Here is an 8,692-nt window from a genome sequence, read left to right on the forward strand (position 1 = left end):
AGGGCCTTAGAAGTCAACGCCCGAGGCAAAAAATACAAAATAAATAGAACGGTTTTTCCATTGTATAAAACGAATAATTGCTGCCAGTGTACACGCATTGGTCATTTCTACGTTCCGGGCAACCTAGGCTTCACCCTAGGGCGTTGTTCCACCAGATGGAATAGTTAGGGCCTAAGAAGTCAACGCCAGAAGCATAAAATACGATATAAATACAACAGCTGTTTCCACCGTATAAAACAAATAATTGCAACCAGTGTGAATGTTATGGCCATTTCTACGTTCCGGGCAACCTAGGCTTCACTGTATGGCGTTCTTCCACCACATCGGATAGCTACGGCCTCAGAAGTCAACGCCTGAAGTATAAAATACAATAAAAATACAACAGTCTTTCCATCCTATAACAGGAATAATTGCAACCCGTGTGAAAGTGATGGTCATTTCTACGTTCCAGGCAACCTAGGCTTCACTCTAGGGCGTTGCTCCACCAGATGAAACATTTAGGGCCTTAGAAGTCAACGCCCGAAGCATTAAATACAAAATAAATACAACAGTTTTTCCATTGTATAAAACGAATAATTGCTACCAGTGTAAAAGATATGGACATTTCTACGATCCGGGCTACCTAGGCTTCACTCTATGGCGTTCTTCCACCACATCGAATAGCAACGGCCTAAGAAGTGAACGCCAGAAGCATAAAATACAATATAAATACAACAGTTTTTCCATCATATAAAACGAATGATAGCAACCAGTGTGAAAGTTATGGTCATTTCTACGTTCCGGGCAACCTAGGCTGCACTTAAGGGCGTTGCTCCACTAGATCGAATAGTTAGGGCCTTAGAAGTCAACACCCGAAGCATAAAATACAAAATAAATAATACAGTTTTTCCATCGTATAAAACGAAAAATTGCAAACAGTGTGAAAGATATGGACATTTCTACGATCCGGGCTACCTAGGCTTCACTCTATGGCGTTCTTCCACCACATCGAATAGCAACGGCCTCAGAAGTCAACGCCAGAAGCTTAAATACAATATAAATATAACAGTTTTTCCATCGTATAAAACGAATAATAGCAACCAGTGTGAAAGCTATGGTCATTTCTACGTTCCGGGCAATCTAGGCTTCACTCTACGGCGATGCTCCACCAGATCAAGCAGTTAGGGCCTTAGAAGTCAACGCCCGGGGCATAAAATACAAAATAAATAGAACGGTTTTTACATTGTATAAAACGAATAATTGCTGCCAGTGTACACGCTATGGTCATTTCTACGTTCCGGCAACCTAGGCTTTACCCTAGGGCGTTGTTCCACCAGATGGAATAGTTAGGGCCTAAGAAGTCAACGCCAGAAGCATAAAATACGATATAAATACAACAGCATTTTCCACCGTATAAAACAAATAATTGCAACCAGTGTGAAAGTTATGGTCATTTCTACGTTCCGTGCAACCTAGGCTTCACTGTATGGCGTTCTTCCACCACATCGGATAGCTACGGCCTCAGAAGTCAACGCCTGAAGTATAAAATACAATAAAAATACAACAGTCTTTCCATCCTATAACAGGAATAATTGCAACCCGTGTGAAAGTGATGGTCATTTCTACGTTCCAGGCAACCTAGGCTTCACTCTAGGGCGTTGCTCCACCAGATCAAACAGTTAGGGCCTTAGAAGTCAACGCCCGAAGCATTAAATACAAAATAAATAGAACAGTTTTTCCATTGTATAAAACGAATAATTGCTACCAGTGTAAAAGTTATGATCATTTCTACGATCTGGGCAACCTAGGCCTCACCCTAGGGCGTTGTTCCACCAGATCGAACAGCTAGGGCCTTAGAAGTGAACGCCAGAAGCATAAAATACGATATAAATAGAACAGCTTTTCCATCGTATAAAAGGAATAATAGCAACCAGTGTGAAAGTTATGGTCATTTCTACGTTCCGTGAAACCTAGGCTTCACCATGGGCCGTTGCTCCACCAGATCGAATAGTTAGGGCCTAAGAAGTGAACGACAGAAGCATAAAATACAATATAAATACATCAGTTTTTCCACCATATGAAACGAATGATAGCAACCAGTGTGAAAGTTATGGTCATTTCTACGTTCCGCACAATCTTGGCTTTACCCTAGGGCGTTGTTCCACCAGATCGAATAGTTAGGGCCTTAGAAGTCAACGCCCGAAGCATAAAATACGATATAAATACAACAGCTTCTCCATCGTATAAAACGAATAATTGCAAACAGTGTGAAAGTGGTGGCTATTTCTACGCTCCGAGCAACCTAGGCTTTACTCTAGGGCGTTGTTCCACTAGATCGAATAGCTAGGGCCTTAGAAGTCAACGCCAGAAGCATAAAATACGATATAAATACAACAGCTTTTCCATCGTATAAAAGGAATAATTGCAAACAGTGTGAAAGTGATGGTCATTTCTACGTTCCAGGCAACCTAGGCTTCACTCTAGGGCGTTTCTCCACCAGATCAAGCAGTTAGGGCCTTAGAAGTCAACGCCCGAAGCATTAAATACAAAATAAATAGAACAGTTTTTCCATTGTATAAAACGAATAATTGCTACCAGTGTAAAAGTTATGGTCATTTCAACATTTCGAGCAACCTAGGCTTCACTCTAGGGCGTTACTCCACCTGATCGAATAGTTAGGGCCTTAGAAGTCAACGCCAGAAGCATAAAAAACAATATAAATACAACAGTTTTTCCACCATATAAAACGAATAATTGCAACCAGTATGAAAGTTATGGTCATTTCTACGTTCCGGGAAACCTAGGCTTCACCCTGGGCCGTTGCTCCACCAGATCGAATAGTTAGGGCCTAAGAAGTGAACGACAGAAGCATAAAATACAATATAAATACATCAGTTTTTCCATCATATAAAACGAATGATAGCAACCAGTGTGAAAGTTATGGTCATTTCTACGTTCCGCGCAATCTTGGCTTTACCCTAGGGCGTTGTTCCACCAGATCGAATAGTTAGGGCCTTAGAAGTCAACGCCCGAAGCATAAAATACGATATAAATACAACAGCTTTTCCATCGTATAAAATGAATAATTGCAAACAGTGTGAAAGTGGTGGTTATTTCTACGTTCCGAGCAACCTAGGCTTCTCTCTACGGCGGTGCTCCACCAGATCAGCAGTTAGGGCCTTAGAAGTCAACGTCCGAAGCATAAAATACAAAATAAATAGAACGGTTTTTCCATTGTATAAAACGAATAATTGCTGCCAGTGTAAAAGTTATGGTCATTTCTACGTTCCGGGCAACCTAGGCTTCACCCTAGGGCGTCGTACCACCAGATCGAATAGTTAGGGCCTAAGAAGTGAACGCCAGAAGCATAAAATACAATATAAATACAACTGTTTTTCCATCATATAAAACGAATGATAGCAACCAGTGTGAAAGTTATGGTCATTTCTACGTTCCGGGCAACCTAGGCTGCACTTAAGGGCGTTGCTCCACTAGATCGAATAGTTAGGGCCCTAGAAGTCAACACCCGAAGCATAAAATACAAAATAAATAAAACAGTTTTTCCATCGTATAAAACGAATAATTGCAACCAGTGTGAAAGTTATGGTCATTTCAACATTTCGAGCAACCTAGGCTTCACTCTAGGGCGTTGCTCCACCTGATCGAATAGATAGGGCCCAAGAAGTGAACGACAGAGGCATAAAATACAATATAAATACATCAGTTTTTCCATCATATGAAACGAATGATAGAAACCAGTGTGAAAGTTATGGTCATTTCTACGTTCCGCGCAATCTTGGCTTTACCCTAGGGCGTAGTTCCACCAGATAGAATAGTTAGGGCCTAAGAAATCAACGCCAGAAGCATAAAATACGATATAAATACAACAGCTTTTCCATCGTATAAAACGAATAATTGCAACCAGTGTGAAAGTTATGGTCATTTCTACATTTCGAGCAACATAGGCTTCACTCTTGGGCGTTGCTCCACCTGATCCAATAGTTAGGGCCTTAGAAGTCAACGCCAGAAGCATAAAATACGATATAAATACAAAAGCTTTTCCATCGTATAAAACGAATAATTGCAACCAGTATGAAAGCTATGGTCATTTCTACTTTCCGGGCAACCTAGGCTTCACCTTAGGGCGTTGCTCCAACAGATTGAATAGTTAGGGCCTTAGAAGTCAATGCCCGAAGCATAAAATACAATAAAAATACAACAGTTTTTCCATCATATAACAGTAATAATTGCAACCAGTTTGAAAGTGATGGTCATTTCTACGTAACGGGCAACCTAGGCTTCACTCTAGGGCGTTGCTCCACCAGATCGAATAGTTAGGGCCTTAGAAGTCAGCGCACGAAGCATAAAATATAAAATAAATAGAACAGTTTTTCCACCATATAAAACGAATAATTGCTACCAGTGTGAAAGTTATGGTCATTTCTACTTTCCGGGCAACCTACGCTTCCCCCTAGGGCGTTGTTCCACCAGATGGTATAGTTAGGGCCAAAGAAGTCAACGCCAGAAACATAAAATACGATATAAGTACAACAGCTTTTCCATCGTATAAAACGAATAATTGCAACCAGTATGAAACTTATGGTCATTTCTACTTTCGGAGCAACCTAGACTTCACCCTAGGGCGTTGCTCCACCAGATCGAATAGTTAGGGCCTAAGAAGGGAACGCCAGAAGCATAAAATACAATATAAGTACAACAGTTTTTCCATCATATAAAACGAATAATTGCAACCAGTATGAAAGCTATGGTCATTTCTACTTTCCGGGCAACCTAGGTTTCACCCTAGGGCGTTGCTAATACAGATTGAATAGTTAGGGCCTTAGAAGTCAATGCCCGAAGCATAAAATGCAATAAAAATGCTACAGTTTTTCCATCATATAACAGGAATAATTGCAACCAGTTAGAAAGTGATGGCCAATTCTACGTTCCGGGCAGCCTAGGCTTCACTCTAGGGCGTCGCTCCCCCAGATCGAATAGTTAGTACCTTAGAAGTCAACGCCAGAAGCATAAAATACAATATAAATACAACAGTTTTTCCATCGAATAAAACGAATAATTGCAACCAGTATGAAACTTATGGTCATTTCTACTTTCCGAGCAACCTAGGCTTCACCCTAGGGCGTTGCTCCAACGGATTGAATAGATAGGGCCTTAGAAGTCAACGCCCGAACCATAAAATGCAAAAAAAATACAGCAGTGTTTCCATCATATAACAGGTATAATTGCAACCAGTTTGAAAGTGATGGCCAATTCTACGTTCCGGGCAACCTAGGCATCACTCTATTGCATTGCTCCACCAGATCGAATAGTTAGTGCCTTAGAAGTCAACGCCAGAAGCATAAAATACAATATAAATACAACAGTTTTTCCATCGAATAAAACGAATAATTGCAACCAGTATGAAACTTATGGTCATTTCTACTTTCCGAGCAACCTAGGCTTCACCCTAGGGCGTTGCTCCAACGGATTGAATAGATAGGGCCTTAGAAGTCAACGCCCGAACCATAAAATGCAAAAAAAATACAGCAGTGTTTCCATCATATAACAGGTATAATTGCAACCAGTTTGAAAGTGATGGCCAATTCTACGTTCCGGGCAACCTAGGCATCACTCTATTGCATTGCTCCACCAGATCGAATAGTTAGTGCCTTAGAAGTCAACGCCAGAAGCATAAAATACAATATAAATACAACAGTCTTTCCATCGTATAAAACGAATAATTGCAACCAGTATTAAACTTATGGACATTTCTACTTTCCGAGCAACATAGGCTTCACCCTAGGGCGTTGCTCCAACAGATTGAATAGTTAGGGCCTTAGAAGTCTACGCCCGAACCATAAAATGCAAAAAAAATACAACAGTGTATCCATCATATAACAGGAATAATTGCAAGCAGTTTGAAAGTGATGGCCAATTCTACGTTCCGGGCAACCTAGGCTTCACCCTAGGCCGTTGCTCCACTAGACCGAATAGTTACGGCCTAAGAAGTCAACGCCAGAAGCATAAAATACGATATAAATACAAAAGCTTTTCCATCGTATAAAACGAATAATTGCAACCAGTATGAAACTTATGGTCATTTCTACTTTCCGAGCAACCTCGGCTTCACCCTAGGGCGTTGCTCCAACAGATTGAATAGTTAGGGCCTTAGAAGTCAACGCCCGAACCATAAAATGGAAAAAAAATACCACAGTGTTTCCATCATATAACAGGAATAAATGCAACCAGTTTGAAAGTGATGGTCAATTCTACGTTCCGGGCAACCTAGGCTTCACTCTATTGCGTTGCTCCACCAGATCGAATAGTTAGTGCCTTAGAAGTCAACGCCAGAAGCATAAAATACAGTATAAATACAACAGTTTTTCCATCGTATAAAACGAATAATTGCAACCAGTATGAAACTTATGGACATTTCTACTTTCCGAGCAACCTAGGCTTCACCCTAGGGCGTTGCTCCAACAGATTGAATAGTTAGGTCCTTAGAAGTCAACGCCCGAACCATACAATGCAAATAAAATACAACAGTGTTTCCATCATATATCAGGAATAATTGCAACCAGTTTGAAAGCGATGGCCAGTTCTACGTTCCGGGCAACCTAGGTTTCACTCCAGGGCGTAGCTCCACCAGACCGAATAGTTACGGCCTAAGAAGTCAACGCCAGAAGCATAAAATACGATATAAATACAACAGCTTTTCCATCGTATAAAACGAATAATTGCAACCAGTATGAAACTTATGGTCATTTCTACTTTCCGAGCAAGCTAGGCTTCACCCTAGGGCGTTGCTCCAACAGATTGAATAGTTAGGGCCTTAGAAGTCAACGCCCGAACCATAGAATGCAAAAAAAATACAGCAGTGTTTCCATCATATAACAGGTATAATTGCAACCAGTTTGAAATTGATGGCCAATTCTACGTTCCTGGCAACCTAGGCATCACTCTATTGCGTTGCTCCACCAGATCGAATAGTTAGTGCCTTAGAAGTCAACGCCAGAAGCATAAAATACGATATAAATACAACAGCTTTTCCATCGTATAAAACGAATAATTGCAACCAGTATGAAGCTTATGGTCATTTCTACTTTCCGAGCAACCTAGGCTTCACCCTAGGGCCTTGCTTCAACAGATTCAATAGTTAGGGCCTTAGAAGTCAACGCCCGAAGCATAAAATGCACTAAAAATACAACAGTGTATCCATCGTATAACAGGTATAATTGCAACCAGTTTCAAATTGATGGCCAATTCTACGTTCCGGGCAACATAGGCATCACTCTATTGCGTTGCTCCACCAGATCGAATAGTTAGTGCCTTGGAAGTCAACGCCAGAAGCATAAAATACAATATAAATACAACAGTTTTTCCATCGTATAAAACGAATAATTGCAACCAGTATGAAACTTATGGACATTTCTACTTTCCGAGCAACCTAGGCTTCACCCTAGGGCGTTGCTCCAACAGATTGAATAGTTAGGGCCTTAGAAGTCAACGCCCGAACAATATAATGCAAAAAAAATACAACAGTGTTTCCATCATATATAAGGAATAATTGCAACCAGTTTGAAAGTGATGGCCAATTCTACGTTCCGGGCAACCTAGGCTTCACTCTAGGGCGTTGATCCACAGATCGAATAGTTAGTGCCTTAGAAGTCAACGCCAGAAGCATAAAATACAATATATATACAACTGTTTTTCCATCGTATAAAACGAATAATTGCAACCAGTATGAAACTTATGGTCATTTCTACTTTCCGAGAAACCTAGGCTTCACCCTAGGGTGTTGCTCGAACGGATTGAATAGTTGGGGCCTTAGAAGTCAACGCCCGAAGCATAAAATGCAAAAAAAATACAGCAGTGTTTCCATCATATAACAGGTATAATTGCAACCAGTTTGAAATTGATGGCCAATTCTACGTTCCGGGCAACCTAGGCATCACTCTATTGCATTGCTCCACCAGATCGAATAGTTAGTGGCTTACAAGTCAACGCCAGAAGCATAAAATACAATATAAATACAACAGTCTTTCCATCGTATAAAACGAATAATTGCAACCAGTATGAAACTTATGGACATTTCTACTTTCCGAGCAACATAGGCTTCACCCTAGGGCGTTGCTCCAACAGATTCAATAGTTAGGGCCTGAGAAGTCAACGCCCGAACCATAAAATGCAAAAAAAATACAACTGTGTTTCAATCATATATCAGGCATAATTGCAACGAGTTTGAAAGTGATGGCCAATTCTACGTTCCGGGCAACCTAGGGTTCGCTCTAGGGCGTTGCTCCACTAGATCGAATAGTTAGGGCCTTAGAAGTCAACGCCAGAAGCATAAAATACAATATAAATACAACAGTTTTTCCATCGTATAAAATGAATAATTGCAACCAGTATGAAACTTATGGACATTTCTACTTTCCGAGCAAGCTAGGCATCACCCTAGGGTGTTGCTCCAACAGATTGAATAATTAGGGCCTTAGAAGTCAACGCCCGAAGCATAAAATGCAATAAAAATACAACAGTGTTTCCATCATATAACAGGAATAATTGCAACCAGTTTGAAAGTGATGGCCAATCCTACGCTCCGGGCAACCTAGGCTTCACTCTAGGGCGTCGCTCCACCAGATGGAATAGTTAGTGCCTTAGAAGTCAACGTCAGAAGCATAAAATACAATATAAATACAACAGTTTTTCCATC

The sequence above is a fragment of the Calliopsis andreniformis genome, unplaced genomic scaffold (assembly GCF_051401765.1).
Source record: "Calliopsis andreniformis isolate RMS-2024a unplaced genomic scaffold, iyCalAndr_principal scaffold0019, whole genome shotgun sequence".
Lineage (NCBI taxonomy): Eukaryota > Metazoa > Arthropoda > Insecta > Hymenoptera > Andrenidae > Calliopsis > Calliopsis andreniformis.